General features: G+C 57.3%; 1 long non-coding RNA gene across 2 annotated transcripts; it reads right to left on the bottom strand.

Annotated features, from left to right (window-relative positions):
- Positions 1 to 1154: 1154 nt before the first annotated feature.
- On the bottom strand, positions 1155 to 3254 carry LOC306665822. Of its 2 annotated transcripts, none has more exons than XR_013765113.1 (3): positions 3145 to 3254; positions 2783 to 2901; positions 1155 to 1302 (listed from the first exon to the last, which is right to left on the bottom strand). It is a non-coding gene; the product is annotated as an uncharacterized lncRNA (long non-coding RNA). The 2 variants fall into 2 exon arrangements; XR_013765114.1 differs by lacking the exon at positions 1155 to 1302 and adding an exon at positions 2083 to 2417.
- Positions 3255 to 19724: the final 16470 nt, after the last annotated feature.

The following is a 19724-nucleotide window of genomic DNA, read 5'->3' as shown; positions in this document are numbered from 1 at the left end:
GCGACAGGGGTCCCTCTGTGACAACAGTCCTCACAAGGACTAGGGAACCAGGAGAACTGCAGGCTCCTCTGGGGCAGTATCCCTGGGCCTGGCCATTCCTGTCGGACCTCACCTCTTACAGCCCCTCCCCAGCGCTGCCTCGCTGGCCACACCTCCAGCCCACAAACCCAGCTGGCCAGGTCTCCTCAAGGCCCCTGCCCACTACAGGTGGATGGTCAACAGGACCTGTGCCCAGCTTTCTGGCCCACACCGGCCAGCCCCGTGCCTGGGGTCTGTTGGCCGCTCCTCGTTCCACCTGTGGGTCAGCACCTGGAAAGGGGGCGCACAACCCTCCTCCCCTCTAGTCCCGTGGTACCAACCTGGGGTGGTCTGTGTGCAGAAGGGGCTCCAGGCCAGCCTGTGCGGGGCCTGCGGCTGCCACAGTGACCTGGGCTCAGCTCACCAACTGGCACAGGTAGGAGCAGCTGTCCTTGCACCATGGAAGCTGCCTCCTCCTGGGCAGGTCTCCCCCCTCGGGTCTGGGCTCCTCTTCAGGAGCCACTCTCCTTCCTGCAAAGTGACTTAAGGCTCCTTCTGGGCACTTTCTGGAGGAGCTGTGGTGGCAGAGGCCCATCGCCAGCAGCCGATGTGCCAGCATGGCCTGGCCTGCCTGTGGGGCGCACTGGGGTGGGGTGTTGTTCTGAGCTGGCTCAGCTTTCCTTTCAACCTTTTCTCTCGGAAAGAAAAATGGCTTTGTATTTGGAAGGCCTACCATCAATCTCGATTTCCACTCCCAGCTAAGGACGCGGCCACCTCACAAGAGGAGCATTGATGTCATCAGCATATGGCCGCGGAGGGCTGGCCGCGAAGGGAAACTCTGATTTTTGTTGTTAATTGAGATCTTAGTGGTGGGTGTTTGCCCGTCCTCTCTTCTCCTCTCCCTCCGGCACACACGCTGCCACCGGGCGTGCAGGCTCTCTGGGAGTTATGTGTTTGAAGTCCGACACCACGGCAGCTGGTTGCCTGGGCACCCTGACTTGTCCGCGTCTCTGCTGAGGCGAGCGCACTTGATCCTGAGCATGATCTAGAAGCACATGGCTGCGATTCCCAGTTTACCAGTGGGGAAATGGAGGCACTGGGGGCTGCAGGCAGCTCACCTCTCCAGGCTGCCTTGGGCCAGTGCCCCGGCCAAGCAGCTGTGCAAGGATGGCTCCCTGTGGCCTGTGGCTGTGCGTGTTCACCTGTCAGGTCTGTGCTTTCTGTGTTGGAAGCAGCCATCGTCCTGTGTGTGTGGGGTTTCCACAGGAAGCTCCTTTGCTGGGCCTGGAAGACAATACGCATACTTTCTGGGTAGAATGAAAAGAATTCCTTATTGGTCAGAGAGAAATTTTCAATGGTCCTAATTTTTAGAGCTTGAAAAATAGCCAATGGGAGGAGGTGCTCCTTGCGGGGGGCCTTGGTCCCAAGCACAGGCCTGAGCGGAGGGTGGCAAGGGGGGTCCAGGTAGGGCCTTGCCTCCTCCTCCTGGAGTCTGGGCTCAGCTTTGCCTATTCCCTGGTGCACAAGTACAGAGCAGGGTACTGTGTCTATTGTCTACACCGCCCCCAGCTGCACCCATGCTGGACACAGACTCTGGCAAGGGAGGCGCTGAGACCGCTGTGTTTGCAGCGGGAACTCCCGGGGGAGGGTCAGTCTGATTCAGACCAGGACGCGGGTAGGTCTTTGCGTTCAGGACCTGCTTTCAGCAGGGGTGGAAACGTGCCTGCTGTGCTGGGTCCCCGGGCTCCCCAGGCACCAGGGCTGCGAGTTGAGGCCCATGGAGGGTCGGTCACTATGCGGCCCCAGGGCTCTGCCTAACCCAGCCCCTGGGCCTCCGGGTTGTGAAAAGCTGAAGGGTGGGCCCAGCGCCTGTCACAAGTATAGCCCCATGCTGTGTGACCTTCAGTCAACACAAATGCCTGCTGGTCTGAGTGTAAAGAGCTGACAGGTCGTGTGGCCTGTTTTTACTCTTCCTTCTCTGTGTTCAAATGTGCTAGGCACCAGAAGCCTACTAGCCGTGGGCTGCACAGCAGGCCTGGGTGTATGGAGGTCACGCCACCCAAGTCTCCCAGCACTCCTGGGTCTGCAGGAGGCTGCATCTCAGCAGGTGTCCTGCCCTTGAGTGACAGGCGGTGACTCGTTAGCCCCTCCTCCATTCCACTTTCACACCAGGCTGTGGACGGTCCCAGCCTTGCCCCCAGCACTGCCCCTCCTCCCCAGCTGCCAAGATCCCGCTGGGCTCAGGGCCGGGAGCTGCGCTTCCACCCGCTGCACTTCCCTGGGTGGCACCTGCCTGCAGGAGGCCAGGGTCTGATGCATGTTGCTTCCTGGTCCCCGGCTGAAGAGCAGCCAGCATCTCCTCTCCTTGACATGATGAGCATCAAGGCTGCTGTTCCCATCTGGACAAGAGCAGAGTTTTACTTTATTTTATTTATTTACTCTTCGTGGTGCTGGGCCTGGACCCAGGCCTTGCACGCACCAGGCCAGCCCTCTGCCATGGAGCCATAGCCCAGTCCAGGGTAGGGTCTATGTGAATACGCCCACCAGCCTCCAGGCCAAGGGCCCCCTCCCACTGGTGACGTGTCTGCAGTCAGGGCCTCTCTTCCTACCACCTGCCATCCTAGCCTTGTCCTCTTGACTGCATGTGGCCAAGGCCTGGCCCCAGGCAGGGTGCGCCACGTGCCTGGGACTGAAGGAGGAGCTGGCTGGACCTCCCTGTGTCTATCTGCAGTCATGAGGAGGTGGAGTCCCAACCAGCACCCACCTTCCCTCCGCAGGCCGCACCACTGAGCCGCGGCGGAGAAGCAGCCCTGCGTCTTCAGGATGTGGGTGAGGAGACCCGGGCCCGGGCCCAGCACTGCTCCATGCCACAGCTCAGGGCTCCTGAGAACGAGAGGATGGGGTCAGTAGACCAGAGCCCCAGGACCACACCCTGCCCACGTCCCAGTCTGTGCTCCCATGCCCAGGCAGCCTTCTGATCTTTCCACGGTGCCAGCCTGACCCTTGTGTCCCCCAGCTGTCTGATCACAGGGGCAGCAGAGCACGTCACAGGTAAAACACGATGCCCCACCACACCACGCAGTCAGGGCCCCCCACCTGCCGCTCACCCGGCCCTGTGGTGCCCACCTGGGAGACAGTGCTGGACCACCAGGGCTCCCGGAAGGCCACCACGGCCGTCCACCCAGCTGGAGGAGAAGCAAATGTTTGTTTGGATAGTATGCATCCGCTCCCTGGCCCTCCTTCCCACTGACGAGAGCGCTCTGGGGTGGACACACAGAAACTCCTGTTACCGGCAGAATCTTAAAATATTTATACCACAGGCAAACAATGCCAAGGCCCTCCCTAAGAGCCTTACAGTGACTTCATAAACACAGGCCCATTCCGTAGCATTTGTCTTGCTATGTATAACAAGCTATTGATTACAGTAGATTAACATCTGAGGGCGGAGAGCGCAAGAGCAAGCTCCCACTAAACGTACCCGGACTTCCAGGCAGGAGGAGGCTCTGCCCTCCGCATGGAGGCCAGGGACATAGGCCTCGGAATCGGCCTCTGCAGGGAGATGGGTGCAAACTGCGCCCACTCTGCCTCCCTCTGTACCAAGAGGTCCCCACAGAGGGAGGACTTGGAGACAATGTGGAGTCGAGCCCCTCTCCCCGTCCAGTCTGGGCCTCCCCCACTGCCCAGGCCAGAGTTGTCCAGAACTGAAGGAGGCACACCGTGAAGCGAGTGTAACTTCAGTGCTGTTTGTCTCTGGGAGTGAAGAGTCCCAGCCACCAAAGAGGAAGCCACAGGATGGAACCCCACCCCGCCCGGGGGCCTCCACACGCAGCCAGCCTCCCCGGGTTCCTAGGTTCTGGGCCACAGGCCTCCACAGGGTCCTTGCTACCTCTCAGTCAGCTGGCCAGATCTGCTACACGCGAGGTTCTGCACACTGGGAACTGGGGTGATAGGGTGTCCCAGGTAGTAGCCCAGAGGGAGAAGCACACGCCTGGCGTGGAAGAGCCGAGTTGAGCGCTGCCTGTGGGACATGGCTTTCCGGAACCTGCTCCTCAAACAGAATTCTGGCACGCACGCCGTATCTATGTTCCAGCAGGGAAGGGGCCGAGTCCCCCCCCAGGGAGACAGCATGCAGCAGAGACCCTGTGATCAGGCTGGGGAGGTCTCTGCTGCAGACGCACCCAGGCCTCTTCACCTCTCCTCTAGCTGGGGACGCCCCAGCTGCCGTGCCTGCCCGGGGGCAGATGTGCGCATCCCTCCCGGCTCCAGGGCAGGGGCTCTGTGCTGGTGTTTGAAATCGGCTGTGATGGATCACTTACGGCACGGAAGGCGGCACTGCCACAGATCAGACTCTGTTCTCTCCCACCAGGGAGCAGGTGGCTGGAACTTCACTGGCTCATTACTGCATCCCACCATCTGCCAGTCCAACCACCGAGCCGCTGCTCAATCCAGCATCCACAGACAGGATGGAGCCGTTCAGAAGCACCAGGCCGAGAGGAATGGGGGCAAGCACTTGTGGATGGGCGCCAAGGACTCAGCAGAACCTGGCAGTATTTAGGTCAATGTTTCTTCTCAATTTATTTGCAGCTGTTCTGTCTATGCCTAAATGGACACGGACCTTTAGGGAGTTTTCTCAGTCTTTTCAGAGTGCCCACCTCAGCTTTCACGGACATGGGCCCTGCTTCCACAAGCTGCTTCCCTCAGACGAGGCTTGTCTAATTAAACGACGCAGTTGCACTAGCGTCCGGCTGGACCAGCCGGTGAGCTCTCAGTGCCCACAGCGCAGCGTGGCTGCGGGGAGCAAGCCCGGGCGCTGGAGCAGGCTGGCCTCCATGGCACTGTGGCCGCTTCCTCCTGACTGCCTCGCACGTTTCCTGGGTTCTGGACGGCCAGGCCTCAGCTACGCCTCGGGTCTTCCAGCTCCTCCACCTTCACAGCTGGCGGCTGGATAGGAGGTGCCGCCTGGCTCCATCTGCTCCCAGGCTCGCCACCCTCCCGGCGGAGCCACCTGCCTTAGGAAGCACTCTTTGGCGCTGATCTCGCCCCTTGTGGTGGCACCGTCACCCTGGGGACACTACCCAGCTGGGAATGGGCCCAGGTCGGGCTGCTGGGAAGGTCTTTTCTCCAGTGAAAGATGGCGGGAGACAGACTAAAGCGCTGAGTAGGTTCTGCTTCGCTCTCAGCCGTCCTACCGTGGGCCCAGAGCTGCATCCCAGTGTTGGACAGCCGTGGACGGGCTGGCCCACTGCTGAGGCAGAGGAGGTGCAGGCCGTGGCTGATCGCCCTCAGTCGGGAGAGAAGGAAGGACGGGGCACTGTCCCTGGACCCGAGGACACAGCGACCGCAGCCGGGGGCTTCCGCTTGCTTCCGTCCTTCCCAGGGCTCCGGCCCACCCCCAGTCCTGGGCACTCTTCCGCACGGCCGTGGGCCACGAGAGTGCCTGGAGACGGCAGGCGGCTGCCCTGCTGGCCAGCGGAAGGCAGCCTCACAGCAGGCATGGCTTCTGCACCCGCTGCACACACTGCAGGGAAACCCGCCTTCCCAGGTGGAAGGTCGACACCATTACCTACCCACGTAAAGGAAAGGCCGAGCTAAAACAAAGGAGGGGTCCTCACAGAGCTCAGGAGAGGAAGCCCCTAACCACAAGGCCCAGGTGCACAGATTCTGTCACATCTGCCACGTGTGGCACGTGGCACAGGGCAGACCTGGCCCGACCCTCGCCTTCCGGCGGATGCCTGTGATTTAGGGAGACTGCTTGGGCTTTCTTGCCCGGGTCTGGCTCCTCCAGGTCTGCGGAGTGCAGTTGTTCTGACGGGACAGGAAACACCACAGCCGAGGAGTGGGAAGCTGGCCTTGAGCTCAGCCCGGCCGGGCGCTCCGGCTGGGCACCTCACCCCTCAGCCTCACACTTCCTCCACAGAGTGGATGTCATCTCCCCAGCAGGGCTGGAGGACTCTGTGAGGCAGCATGAACACCGCTGGCACCTCAGAGGCCACTGGTCTCTGGCAGTGGGGGAGCAGCTGCTGCGGGGGGCCACCCAGGGGAAGGAAACCTCCTTTCCTCCAAGTGGGCTAAACATCTGGCTTGTTGATGAACAAGAAAGGAGCCCCTTTCCTGATTATTAAGACCTGCCAGTGCCTCCTGGTTTTTCCACGTTCAAACGAACGCAGCAAGTCACATTATTAGTTGTTTCAACCAGCATTATCCCTGGAGGCAGGTAAAAGGTGCTTACTTAAGCAAATGTATGCACCCAACAAACAAGTAGGTCCTACGTTTGGGTGGGGTGCCACTGGCTTCAGCCTCCAGTGGGAGCCTCCAGCTTGGCCAGGCCAGAGCCTGCCCTGATGCTGGCTGCCAGGCTGAAGTCCCACTCGGGCGTTTTCAGGGCTTTCCTGCACTCCATCTCCCAAATCCCAGCTGTGGAGCTTCTGTATGTGGTGGGTGCTGTTCAGAGCAGCCCAGAGATAGCGCTAAGGGAGGTGTGGAGGACACAGGCCCAGCAGTCTGCTCCCTCAGAGCAGCCAGAAAATGAAGCTGGAAGCTGTGCCACTGAGGAGATCCATGGGCCCTAAGGACGGAGAGTCCAGGAAGTTGGACATTCATTCACACAGGGGGTGATGGATCTCACGGGGCTCAGGAGCCTGTCCGCCCTGCAGTAAATCCTCCGCGGCTAGGAAGGCTAATGTAAGCAGCGTGGCGGCCACCGACACAGGCCTGCTGCGGAGGCGGCAGTGCTGTTTGCGGGGCTCTGTGTTTCTAAACAGAAACAGATGGCCATGGACAGGCTGCAGAAGCTCCTCTTCAAACAGCAGATTAAAACATCTGTCAGAGGCTGAGCAGGCAGACCATAGGGTCACTGCAGCTGGGCCTGCCCATCATGGCCAGTGTGTGATGGGGGTCACCAGTGAGTAGACAGAGGGGCCAGGAGGAAGGGCACTGCTACTGGCCAGTCCTCTCCAGTAACTCCTTTATCTTTTTCAGGACTCAATGTCCTGCTGGCCTGTCTGATTTAAACTGGCCTAAGTTCCTGCTGCTCTGATGTCCTCTTGGCCCATCTGATGTCCTTCTGGAACATCTGAAATCTCCATTGAGAGTGCTCTTTTTCTCTCCTTAGCACCAAATGACAGGTCATTGAGGGTGCACACCTACCTGGTGTCTATGTCCCTACCATATGACAGATACTCTATGATCCCCTCCTCTTCCACAAATTTGACCTCAGGAACATTGGGCTTCACATCACACATGAGTTGCCTCAGCAATGTGGCATGAGTGGATAATCTCATAGAACCTTAAGAAGGAGATGATACAGTCTGTGCTTTATGGGGTGAAAGGAATTCTGAGGTTTTGGTGGCAGAGAGGGATCAGAAGAGAAGTTTGTGCAGGATGTCTTATGACCTGTCTGCTTCATCTACAATGAACAAGATAATCAAGTATAGAATTGGGGGTGAGTCTGGGGCATGGGTGGTAAAATCTGAACTTGAGTTGAACCCAATAATAAAAGTGCATAAGGGGGCAAGTGAAAAGAATCCAAGTGAGAGAAGGACATGAAGGATGGGCATGGAATAGGGAATCTGTCAGGGGGACATGGAAGAGGATGTGGAAGAGGAAAGAGGAAGACATAGAGAAGGACATGGAGAAGGACATAGAGACATAGAGAAGGACATGGAGAAGGACATAGAAGAGGACACAGAAGAACATGGAGGGGGACATGGAGAATGGGACATGGAATAGGGAGTGTGTTGGAGAGGTATGGAAGACGTGGAAGAGGGAAGAGGAAGACAAGGAGGAGGATGTTGAGGGAGACATGAAGGAGAATGGGACTTGAAAGAAGACTGGGGGAGGGCATGGAGGAGGAACATGGGAAGAGATGTGAAGGAGGATGAGGAGGAGGATATCATGAGGGACATGGAGGAGGAACATGGAGGATGGGGCATGGAATAGGGAGTATATCAGAGAGATGCAAAGAGGACATGGAAGAGAGAAGAGGAAGACATGGAGAAAGACATGGAGGAAGACATGGACAAGGATATGGAGCACAACATGGACAAGGACATGGACATGGATGTCAAGGAGCGTCATAGAAGAGGAGATGGAGGATGACATGGACAAGGACATGGAAAAGGACATGGAGGTGGATGTGGAGGAGTATGATAGAAGAGGAGGTGGAGGAGGACATGGACGAGGTCATGGAGGTAGATGTGGAGGAGAGTCATGGAAGAGGAGGCGGAGGACATGGACAAGGACATGGAGGTGGATGTGGGGGAGAGTCATGGAAGAGGAGGTGGAGAAGGACATGGATGAGGTCATGGAGGTAGATGTGGAGGAGAGTCATGGAAGAGGAGGTGGAGGAGGACATAGACAAGGACATGGAGGTGGATGTGGAGGAGAGTCATGGAAGAGGAGGTGGAGGAGGACATGGACAAGGACATGGAGGTAGATGTGGAGGAGTGTCATGGAAGAGGAGGTGGAGGAGGACATGGACAAGGACATGGACAAGGACATGGAGGTGGATGTGGAGGAGAGTCATGGAAGAGGAGGTGGAGGAGGACATGGACAAGGACATGGACAAGGACATGGAGGTGGATGTGGAGGAGAGTCATGGAAGAGGAGGTGGAGGAGGACATGGACAAGGACATGGAGGTAGATGTGGAGGAGTGTCATGGAAGAGGAGGTGGAGGAGGACATGGACAAGGACATGGACAAGGACATGGAGGTGGATGTGGAGGAGAGTCATGGAAGAGGAGGTGGAGGAGGACATGGACGAGGTCATGGAGGTGGATGTGGAGGAGAGTCATGGAAGAGGAGGTGGAGGAGGACATGGACAAGGACATGGAGGTGGATGTGGAGGAGTGTCATGGAAGAGGAGGTGGAGGAGGACATGGACGAGGACATGGGCAAGGACATGGAGGTGGATGTGGAGGAGAGTCATGGAAGAGGAGGTGGAGGAGGACATGGACGAGGTCATGGAGGTGGATGTGGAGGAGAGTCATGGAAGAGGAGGTGGAGGAGGACATGGACAAGGATTTGGACAAGGACATGGAGGTGGATGTGGAGGAGTGTCATGGAAGAGGAGGTGGAGGAGGACATGGACGAGGTCATGGAGGTGGATGTGGAGGAGAGTCATGGAAGAGGAGGTGGAGGAGGACATGGACAAGGACATGGACAAGGACATGGACGTGGATGTGAAGGAGCATCATAGAAGAGGAGATGGAGGAGAACATGAGGAGCATATGGAGGAGGTGGAGAGGGACACAGTAGGTCTGTGCATGGGTGAACTTTGATTTGTTTTATTTTCGTTTGAGTGAATGCGATTCTCCTTGGTTTGTTCATGTTGACATGTGTGGTGTATTTTCTTGTGTGTGTGTTTATGTGCATGCACGTGTGCACATTACTGTCCATGCATGATGAGGAATACTGGTGGGATGGTGGATCTGGGCAGTGATCTGAGGCTTGATGATCAGGCCCAGGAGGGGGACAGCAGCATCAGGTGTTTGAGGTCCATCTGTGTCAGGCCATGTGGCGCTCTAGACTATGTGCCTCCCCATTCCTCCTGAGCATGGCAGCCATGTTCCCTGCTCTTGCTGTATGTTAGCTGTGTTACAACTGCACCCAGACTCTCCCAGACTTGCCTCTTACTGACCTGGGGAATCAGTTGAGTAGTGTCTCTGGAGCTGTCTCCAAACTCTGATGCTGGGAACTGATATCATGCTGCAGAAACTCCACTTTCTATCCCCAGCTGTATGTTGGGATGGAGGTGCGTGTTCCTGCGTGGGTTTCTGAAGCCTCTGACAATGAAAAGCAGATTCTGGCCTCTCCCCATGTGCCCTGGTGCTGGGCAGGAGAGGCAGGAAGCAGGGTTGAGCTGAGCACCCAGCAGTGGGGGTTCCTCCCCCGAGTCCAACACCTCTGTCCGAATTGGCACCAGTTGTTGTCTGAATAGGTTGTGCAGCTGTTTGGAGACTCAGTGATGTGTAGTGCATGCTGCCCTCCCCTGCGTGGGACACTGAGACCTGTGCTGATCTCCCCCAGTCTGTCCTGCCTATCATCCTCTGCCCAGCTGGTGTGGCAGGAATAGGAGCCCTGCCCTCATGGGTCTCCAGGTTTGCACCAGGAGAACAAGGAGCAGATGTGTGCCGTCCCTCACGTCTTTAAACGAGGTGCTCCCAGGTTGGGCTGGTGGTGAGACGCTGGGAGGAGGGACCTCGGGTGCCACAGGTCCCCTCCTTTCTTCATGCCACAGAGGCTTGAAGGACCAAGAGCTGGCCGTTGACCTTCAGGAGACAGCATGACTGCGCAACAGCAACATCTGCGGACCTCTCAAACGTACAGATGTCTATCATTACCTGAGCTGGGTCTCTGTGAATCTGGGAACAAAAGACTTTGCCCACTGTTTTTTGCCACTTGAGAGACACAGAAGCCCAGAAGCAGCTGCCTGAGGAGGCAGAGAAGACTGCTGTGTCGCCAGTGATGCCCCCCAGTTAGGACACCTGGTCTCTGTGGGTCGGGCTCAGGGGAACACAGGAAGCCAGAGGAGAGGAGGGGCTCATCCTAAAGAGAGGCAAGAGAGGAGTGTGTCTCAGGCAAGGGCAGTCGGAGCAGCCCAGGGACTGCTGATTACTTGTGTGCCAACCCAGTGCTGAACAGAGCAAGACCTCTATGAGTGTGGGGCTCCAGATGGGCCAGGAAAGGCCCCCCAAGAGCTAGAAGTAGATGGGGAATCACAGGATGTCCACATGAGGAGGGCCCTAGGAAGGGCAGGGGCATGAGTATGGGGTATGCTGAACTTGGCTGCCGTGGAGGTCAGCAGGAAGGCAAGAGCATAGCAAGTGCAAAACCTGGCTGCCATAGAGGTGAACAGGAGGAAAGAGCATCGGGCGTGTGCAGAACTTGGCTGCATGGAGGTGATCAGGAAGGCAGGAGCATTGGGCATGTGCAGAACTTGGCTGCATGGAGGTGAGCAGGAGGGCAGGAGCATGGGGTGTGTGTAGAACTTGGCTGCATGGAGGTGAGCAGGAATGCAGGAGCATGGGGTGTGTGTAGAACTTGGCTGCATGGAGGTGAGCAGGAATGCAGGAGCATGGGTCGTGTGCAGAACTTGGCTGCATGGAGGTGAGCAGGAATGCAGGAGCATGGGGTGTGTGTAGAACTTGGCTGCATGGAGGTGAGCAGGATGGCAGGAGCATGGGGCGTGTTCAGAACTTGGCTGCATGGAGGTGAGCAGGAGGGCAGGAGCATGGGGCGTGTGCAGAACTTGGCTGCCGTGGAGGTGAGCAGGAATGCAGGAACATGGGGCATGTGCTGATCTTGGCTGAGGTGGAAGTGAGCAGAAATGGAGGAACATGGGTAGTGTGCTGAATTTGGCTGCATGGAGTTGAGCAGGAAGGCAGGAGCATGGGGTGTGCTAAACTTGGTTGCCGCGGAGGTGAGCAGGAAGGCACAGGCTTGGTGTGGAGAAAGTCTCTGAGCAGCCCCTCTGGCCTGTCCATGGAGTGCGAGACAGGCCAAGTGGAAGCAGAACCAGTAAGTGAGGGGTGCCAGGTGTTTCCTGGGCCAGACTCTGGCCTCTCCAAGTTCCTGAGGATGGCGATCATTCTGGAACATGGAGGAATGACTGGAGGGTTTGACCTGGTGCCCTAGAGAGGTGACCAGCTGAGAAGCTGTGGGCATTTCAAGTCATTGCATCCTGACTTCAAGAGTTGCTTTCTGAATAGTCTTGGGTCCGAGTATGCAGAGGTGCCTGCACAGGGGTGTCTGTCGGTAAGTGCATCTACCGAGAACCTGTCTCCATCTCTCTCTGAGCTCCATGTCAGGGTCTCCACCGCTGTGAGCAGGGGTCAGGGTCTCCGCTGCTGTCCCAGGGAGCTCTTAAGGCTTGCTACCCACCCCTGTCAGAACCTGGGCACTGCTTTCAGGGTGAACACCCAGGCCCCCGCCTCTGGCAATTCTGCAGAAGTCCTCTCTGCTGCTTTGGTTAGAGGCCAGCTAACCGTCCTTGGGGCAGCAGACGAGGGCTCTTTGTCACTGCTGGTGTCTGCTGTCCTCCTCCCCGTGTGCATGGGTCACTCTCCTTCAGCCTGGCCTCGCTCACCTTTCCCTGCCTCATGTTGGCAGGTCAAGTACAGGTCTGATCCTGGGTTCTTTCTGCCCGACAGACCCCGGCTCTTGCCAGGCCTTTTCATGAGTGAAGTGCTTGTGTCCTGACGTAAGCAGAGGCCTATGGTGCTCTGTGCGGAGGGTGCTCAGTAGTCATGGGCGGCCTGTGCAGCTGCCTCTGCCCCAGCACCACGCTCTCCTTCCCCAGTGGGAGCTGAAGCCTGCAGTGTCGTGAGCTATGCTTGCCACAGCCTGCAGACTCTGGAGAAGCTGGATCAATGCATGGAATCCTGAAGAAAGGAGTCCATAAGGCTGTTCTACTCCTGGACTCTTGCACTTGGCTTCGGCTGATTGGAATTAGGGGTATTCTTGGGTGAAGGACTCTGTGACTCTTGTTCATCCACTTCTCCCACCCCTAGAAGAGAGCCGCCAAAGACACCTGCATTCAAAACTCAGCTTTGACCCCCTCCCTTATCCTGGGCGATGACACGGGTCCTGGGAAACGATTGTGAATGAGACCGATTTGCTGAAGAGGCAGCAGGAGTGTTCAGAGGGAGCAGAAGGAACTCTGCCACAAGGGAAGGACCAGAGGCCGAGGACCCTGTGAGAAAAGGGGCTTGAGGAAGAGCTGGGAGAGAGACGTTTTGAGGACTCGGTCAGGCTGTGGTGGGCTGGTGAGTAGGCAGCCTGACAGGGCTGGAGACTGGAGAGTGGGGGGCGCAGGCACTGCAGCTGGAGTGCAGCCCCCAGGAAGCGGAGGCCTCTCCTCCTGGGCCCCGGCTTTTCTCCCAAGCCCCTCACCTGCTTGGATGAGGCACCCACTGCTTTGCTCAGCAACTACTGATTCCAGTGCTGATCTCATTTAAAAACACCTCCTAGGACAAGGCAGATGTTCTTGCTGTAGGTGAGGAAATCAGGCCTGGAGGTGCTGGGAGAGGTCGGTGGGAACACTTGACAGATGGAGCCTCTCATGGCTCTTACTTCTCCACACTCCTTGTCCTGCTGGCAGGAGGGGCTGGAGTAGCGCATTCCCAGATGTCCTTGCCAGCAGAACCTGCTCCCCAGGGTCTCTGCAGGGGAATGCATGTCTGCCAGCCAGTGGTGACTTGAAGGAACTGAATCTTGCCAAGGTGCTGTCCTGCCGGGGACACGGCCAGCTCTGGAGCCTCTCACAGAAGTGCATGTGGAGGTAGCGGGTTGGAGGGTGCCATGCCCTGGGCGCCCTGAGTGGGTAGAGATCCTGGATGCTGGGGTGGTTCCACCCAGGTGTTTGCCAAGCTGCCCACAGCCTATGGAAGCCTGTGGGGCCTGCAACGTCTGCAGATAAGGGCTGGTGGTCCCGGCTGAGCCTCAGAGCTGTTCCTGGGCGGTGGTGCCTAGGCATGGGACTGTTTCCTGCACTGTGGGGCAGCAGAGGCCATGTCCAGACCCCAGCAGCATGTGTCCTGCCCTGAGCTAACTAGACCAGCAGCTCGAGCCTGCAGTCAGCTCTGTTGCCTGGCGGCACTCGAATGGGGACACGTCTCCCTGTGGGCTGTGTGATCCCAAGTGCACTGGGCACTCATCCTGGTGGACTAGTGGAGGCAGCCTGCAGCTCCAGGTGTGTCCCGTGCTGTGTGGGTGGACCTCGGGGTGTGATCACCAGCTGTTCTGCTCCTGGTTCCTGTCGCCCTGAGGCCCAGGTCAGGGGCCTTGCTTACTCGGGCTTCCTTCTCTGCTCTGCATATTCGCTGACTGCATCTTAGGTTACTCCACTCCTTAGGCCTCTCCCCATGCCCAGGCCACGTTCCCTGCTCCAGCCTGGGTTCTTCAGTGAATCCCGCCAGGCTGGTCCCTGTGCTGTCCCTTGCCCGCTCTGCAGCTGGGACCTCTCCCAGAGATCAGATCATTCCTTTCCTCGTCCGGAGCCCTGCAGGGGTCCCAGATATGTTTTGAATGTGTCCCCCAAGTCCACAGGCTGGAGCCTCCCGGATGTAGTACACTCGGACAGTGGATGTGTTGTGAAGGCCAGTTAGCCCCTCCTGCTCCCCTGCCCTGGGCAGGCTCTCACTCTTGCCTTCTGCCATGTCATGCTACAGCACAAAGCCCACGCCAGTCACCAGCACCCTGCTGTGGGACGCCCCAGCCTCCATGACTGAGGTCCCAGATCTTGGGCCATGGCATCTGCCGCAGTAGCACACAAAGGACTCCCACAGTCCACACGCATCAAGCATCTGTGCAGCATGGCTTCTCCTGCCTCAGCCCCAGTGGCCCCGACTGCCCTCCTGCCTCCAGGCCTCCGCACTGGCTGAATAGCTCTTCCTGCTGCCCTCAAGGCCTGGGTCTCTTCTCATCACTTGGTTTCCTCCACAGAAACTCTCCTGGCGCCCATTTGGCTATGAGCAGGTCAAAGCCCTTGCTGACCTAGTCACTGCAGGGCCTCACCTGCTGAAGCCAGGTGCTGGTCGTGCCCTCCTGTGGATGATCAGGGCCTGTGATGACCCTGGGTCTCTCTTGTCAGCTTGTGTCCTTGTACTTAGACCCAGCACTTGCTGCATAGCAGGTTAGCAGGAGATCAGGAAATATTTTGAATTCTAAACCAATGGATAAATGAATGGAAGGGGTAGAGGTCACTGGATGTTAATCTGTGTGGTATGAGAGGATGTGGGCTTTCCTGCCTTGCTTTGTTCTGAGATCAGGCTAATGTGTCCCTCAGGTGTCTTCTCCATTAGGCCTCCTTTGAGCTCCTGGACCTACACATGCTCCACCTCCAACCTAATTTTGAAACAAAAATCTCTGTGTGTCTATCTTGTTATTTATCTATATATCTGTGTATCTGTCACCATTATAAGTCTAAACATCAATCACCTTATTCATGTATCTATCCATAGCTACATACCTATCATTAATGCATCATTATCATAGCCATCATGTACGTAATTGCCAAATATCTATCCCTTATTTATATATCTATCATCTATGTATCTATGTATTGTTCCAGGTATTCATCTATGTATATATCCAGGTATCCATCTATGTATCTATCCATCTAACCATGTATCTACCCACATATTCATCTATGTAACTGCCCAAGTATCTATTCAAGTATCCATTTATGTATCTATCTGGATATCTATCTATGTATCTATTCATCTATGCATCTATCCAATATCCATCTATGTAACTACCCATGTGTTCATCCAGGTATCCATCTATGTATCTATTCATGTATCCATCTATATATCTATCCATGTATCTATCCACATATCCATCTGTGTGTCTATCTACATATCTATCTATATGTCTACCTCGTATATAAGTATCTATCCACATATCTATCCATGTGTCCATCCATGTATCTATCCACATATCCATCTGTGTCTCTATCTACACATCCATCTATGTGTCTACCCACGTATCATCTATATGTCTACCTCATATATAAGTATCTATTCATGTATCCATCCATGTGTCTATCCATGTATCCGTTATGTATCCATCCACATATCCATCTGTGTATCCATCCATGTATCCATCCATGTATCTATCCACATATCCATCTGTGTATCCATCCATGTATCCATCCATGTATCTATCCACATATCCATCTGTGTATCCATCCACGTATCCATCTATGTATCCATCTGTATATCCATCCATGTGTCCATGCAAGGACACCCACATACCTACCACATAGCTGCACATCTGTGTAGCTCTCTCACAGGCGCCCATCATCCTCATGGCATGCCTCATCTCAATCATCTAAGTATCCACCCCTTATCAATGTATCCTGGGTGTCTCAGTCTTCCCCTTGGGTGTCTTCTCACAGTTTTGTGTATAAAGCCTTTCTGCTTTCTTCCCCAGCACCGTTGGGATGAAGGGTCACTTCCTTGCTGACCCTAACCCCCAGTTGATTGAATGGGCTTGGTTGCTTGTCCATCTGTGGTGCTCAGCCTCCAACATCTTAGGGGTGGTCATGCATGAGAGCAAGGACATCTTTCTGTACTGTCCAGGAGGTATCAGCAAGATCTGCAGGCAGAAGCCTCAGGAGCTTCTGAGCTCCCAGCAGGCTCCAGAAAGAACCACACTTCTCCAGGAGGGGCAGGATGGGGAGACTGCCACTTCAGTTTTCAGTTGAGGTGACTCGAGCAGAGGACCTGATGGTGGGGCCAGAGTGACTGGAGCTGAGGACCCAAGGGTGGATGCGAGTGCCTGGATGTGTCCCACTCCCTGGTGCCCCGGTGCCCACACTTGAGACTCCACCCTCTTCCTCCTGTTCCCCTCTCCAGAAAGGAAGGGAGAATCGCTTCCCTCATGCCTTGGCCTGACCTCCCACAACAGAGCACTTCAACGAGACAGAGGTGGCTGTGGTCTGTTGGGTCCGATGCGGCCACCAGTCCTGGCCCACGTCCAGTGGCTGGCCTGGTGGAGCTGCTCCTGGAGGTGCGTTTCCTGTCCTCAGACCTCCTCTGCCTGGCCCTGGGGGGCTGCATGGTGCTTTCTCAGCCCTGATAAAAGGCCCACAATGGAGGGAAGTGCTACTTTGACCTGCTTTCTTTTTTCGATGCCACTAAAACAATACCCTCCCTGAAAGCTGGGGGTGTCCAGCTCCCCTGGAAATGGTCTGGGTCTGAGAGGCCATGTGGTCCCAGGGACTGCAGGCAGGTTGTGGAGTAGAGCTACGCGGGCCTCCACCGACGACAGAGGGGCTCAGACCCCTCCTGGGGGGATGGGCCTGTAGTTTTCCTGGACCCCAGGGGCCATCTGCACTGACCTACTTTCCTCCTGTGCTGGCGTCCTGGCTGGGAACCTGATGAAGGGCAGCCTCTAAGGTTTTGCCACGACCCTCCCTAGAGAGCTCTCTCCCACCAAGTCAGGCCCAGCTGACCCTCCTGTCTGGGTGTGACTAGAGAATGGGTCCCCTGTGCAGGGGTTTCAGGTGCCCCCCAGAGGACACCTTGGCTCCACCAATGCCAGGACCTCCCCTGGCAGCAGGTGTACAAAGACACACTGGCTGTGCTGTGGTGTGAGCAGGAGGAAGGAGCAGGACAAGAAGGGAGGGAGGGGGACAGGAAGGAGGGTGGCCAGAGCTCCTACCCCACATAGCCGGGCACTGTGCCCTCACCCACTTCTTTGTGGGGTGCCCTAGGTGTGTGGGAAACACATGCCTCTGTGTCACAGAGGAAACCAACTCTGAGGGCCAGGGGGAGTCCTTGGACCCAGCCCCAGCCTGGAGGGAGCCCCCTGGTCAGCTCAGGAGAGGTAGGCCAGGCCCCCAGCCCTGGGGGAAGGGGCACTGGCCTGGTCACCCCACATTCCAGGGGTCTAGCTTCAGCACAGCCGGCTCAGATCACAGGGCCCAGGCTCATTCCTGGGCATCCCTCTAGCTACCAAGAGTTGCTGTGTTGTGGTCTTCAGAGCTGACCTGCTTTGCTGCTCCCCAGCATGAGGAGTAACATGCACATCTGTTGTACTTGGAAGAAGACAAACCCTCACTGAGACTCAGCCAGGAACTGGCCCCTGCTCTGCCCCGATGATGGTCACAACAGACCCCTCCCACAGGGCCTTTGCACTGGCCATTCCTCTTCAGTTCTCCAGCCACAGTGGTTCCTGTGGTTGGCTGGCTCTTGTGCTGGTCACTCTTGTCGTGAGGTGGCTTCCCAGAGCCCTTCCTGCAGCAACCTGGACTGGCCATCAGGAGGGTGCCTTGCTCCCTGACATGTCCCTGTGCTGTTTCCAACACCAGTTCCTGCGACCCGAAGGGCCCTGTCCACACGTGCCTGCTCACCCACCCGTCTCCCCCAGCAGAGGTCTCTTCCAGGGAAGTGGCACCCTGTCGCCCTCCCAGGCTCTGCTTGGCACCTGGACGAGGGCCAGGTGCTTTCCTACAGGAGGTGCTGTCAGGAGAGGCTCTGTGTGCCACACGGGTTGTAGGATGAGCTGTAGCAGCCTGGCATGCTAGGACAGCGGCTCTGGGGATGGCGGGAGTGGTCTCAGCCTCAGCGCAGGAGGCCACCCCGGCTGCACTGTGATGGCAGAGGTGGTACCGAGGGGCGCTGCCGGAGCAGGCTGGCCTCCACCTCAGGGCAGCCTGCTGCCCTGCACATCCATAGCCTGACCCCAGGCGCGCTCTGGAGGTCCTGGGTTGACATGGTTTAAAGCTAGGTGTGTATTCATGCAGAATCTTTGGGTTCTTAAGGATCGCAGACTCGAGACTCATGGGAGGCGCCAGGTGCAGTTGGACCAGCCTCCCTCCCTGTGTGTGTCCCCACTTGTCCTCTCTCAGTCAGGCTCCTGTCTGTGACATGGTGTGGTGAGGGTGGCATGCTGTGGACGGTGTCCAATCACGCCTAGCTGGCACTGGCATGTGAACCGCACGCCACCAGCACTGGTTCATGGCGTCAGCTCTGGAAGCCCGTCTGAAGCCCCTGTGGCCCTCCCTTGGTCAGCGGCCCTTTCCTCCATCCCTCCTGTCCTATCTGGCTTGGTCTTCCGGCTCAGCTCCACCTCCATCCTGACACAGGCTGCCCAGGGGTGTGAAACGTGCGAAGCCTCCACAAGGGCCAGGACTCTGGCCCAGGGCCTTTAACCTGCTTCCCCAGGGACCAGAGCTGCCCTGGCAGGCAGTGGGCTCAGAGTGACCTTCAAGTGAACCATGAGGGACGAGTGAAGGACAGACATCCTAAGCTGGGGCTCTGACAGCATGGCTCGTGGGTGACCACAAGGGCCAGCCATGAGACCCCTGGTCCCAGAGGTCACGTCTGCAGTTTGAATCTGGCTTTCTTAGGGGCAGTTGTGTCTAGAAAGTTGCTGGGGGAGCTGGGGTGAGTTCATGTATGGAGGTCCTTCTGAAGGGTGCAGCCAGTGGACACCTAATGGCCCAAGACTGCAGACCCAGCTGCCTGCTCTTCCTCCTGCTGCTCAGCATAAACCTGGGCCACCAGGATGAGGCTCGGGGGGTGAAGGTCTCAGAACAGTGGCCCCAGGAGCAGGGGCCTGGCCTACTCACGTGGCGCAGCTCCCCGCTGCCCTGCCACGGCAGCAGCCAGCACCCTGGTGGCCTGCCATACCCCGGGGCACAGGGCAAGGCCTGCAGGTGTGACATGGGGTGGAGAGCAGTGTGCATCTGTGAGCAGAGGGGTCCCGCCTGCGGCAGGAGCTGAGAGAGGCCCCAGGGAGCCTGGTCACCAGTCCAGCCACTAAGGCCTCAGCAGAGAAGGAAGTCGCAGGGTGCCCAGACTTCTGGCTGCAGAAACTGTGGGTCACAAGGGCATGGCACTGCTTGCAGCAAGAAAAAACCAAGACAAGAGAAGATGCCGTGGATGGCTGGACACAGCTTGGCCAAGCTGCGGTGTGACAGATGGCTTCTGGGTGCGCCTACCGTCCTTTGTGGCTGGCCTGGTTGGCTCACAGAGGAGGCCGTCCTTTGTGGCCGACCGGCCACGTGGCAGGAGGCGGCTCGTGGGCCCCGGGGCCTCCTCTGGGACCTCAAGGACAGGCCAGCGGGCCACTAGAACTCCAGTGAGAGCAGGGGCAAGCTTGTGGCATGGCACTGTCCCCCTGCAGGGTGGGAGAGGGCACCGACGGGCCAGGGGAACCCTTCGGAGCCCTGCTGTCCCTCAGGACGACCCCGGCAC

The sequence above is a fragment of the Sciurus vulgaris genome (assembly GCF_902686455.1).
Source record: "Sciurus vulgaris genome assembly, chromosome: 7".
NCBI classification, from domain to species: Eukaryota; Metazoa; Chordata; class Mammalia; order Rodentia; family Sciuridae; genus Sciurus; species Sciurus vulgaris.
This window is presented reverse-complemented; position numbering and strand designations above follow the sequence as displayed.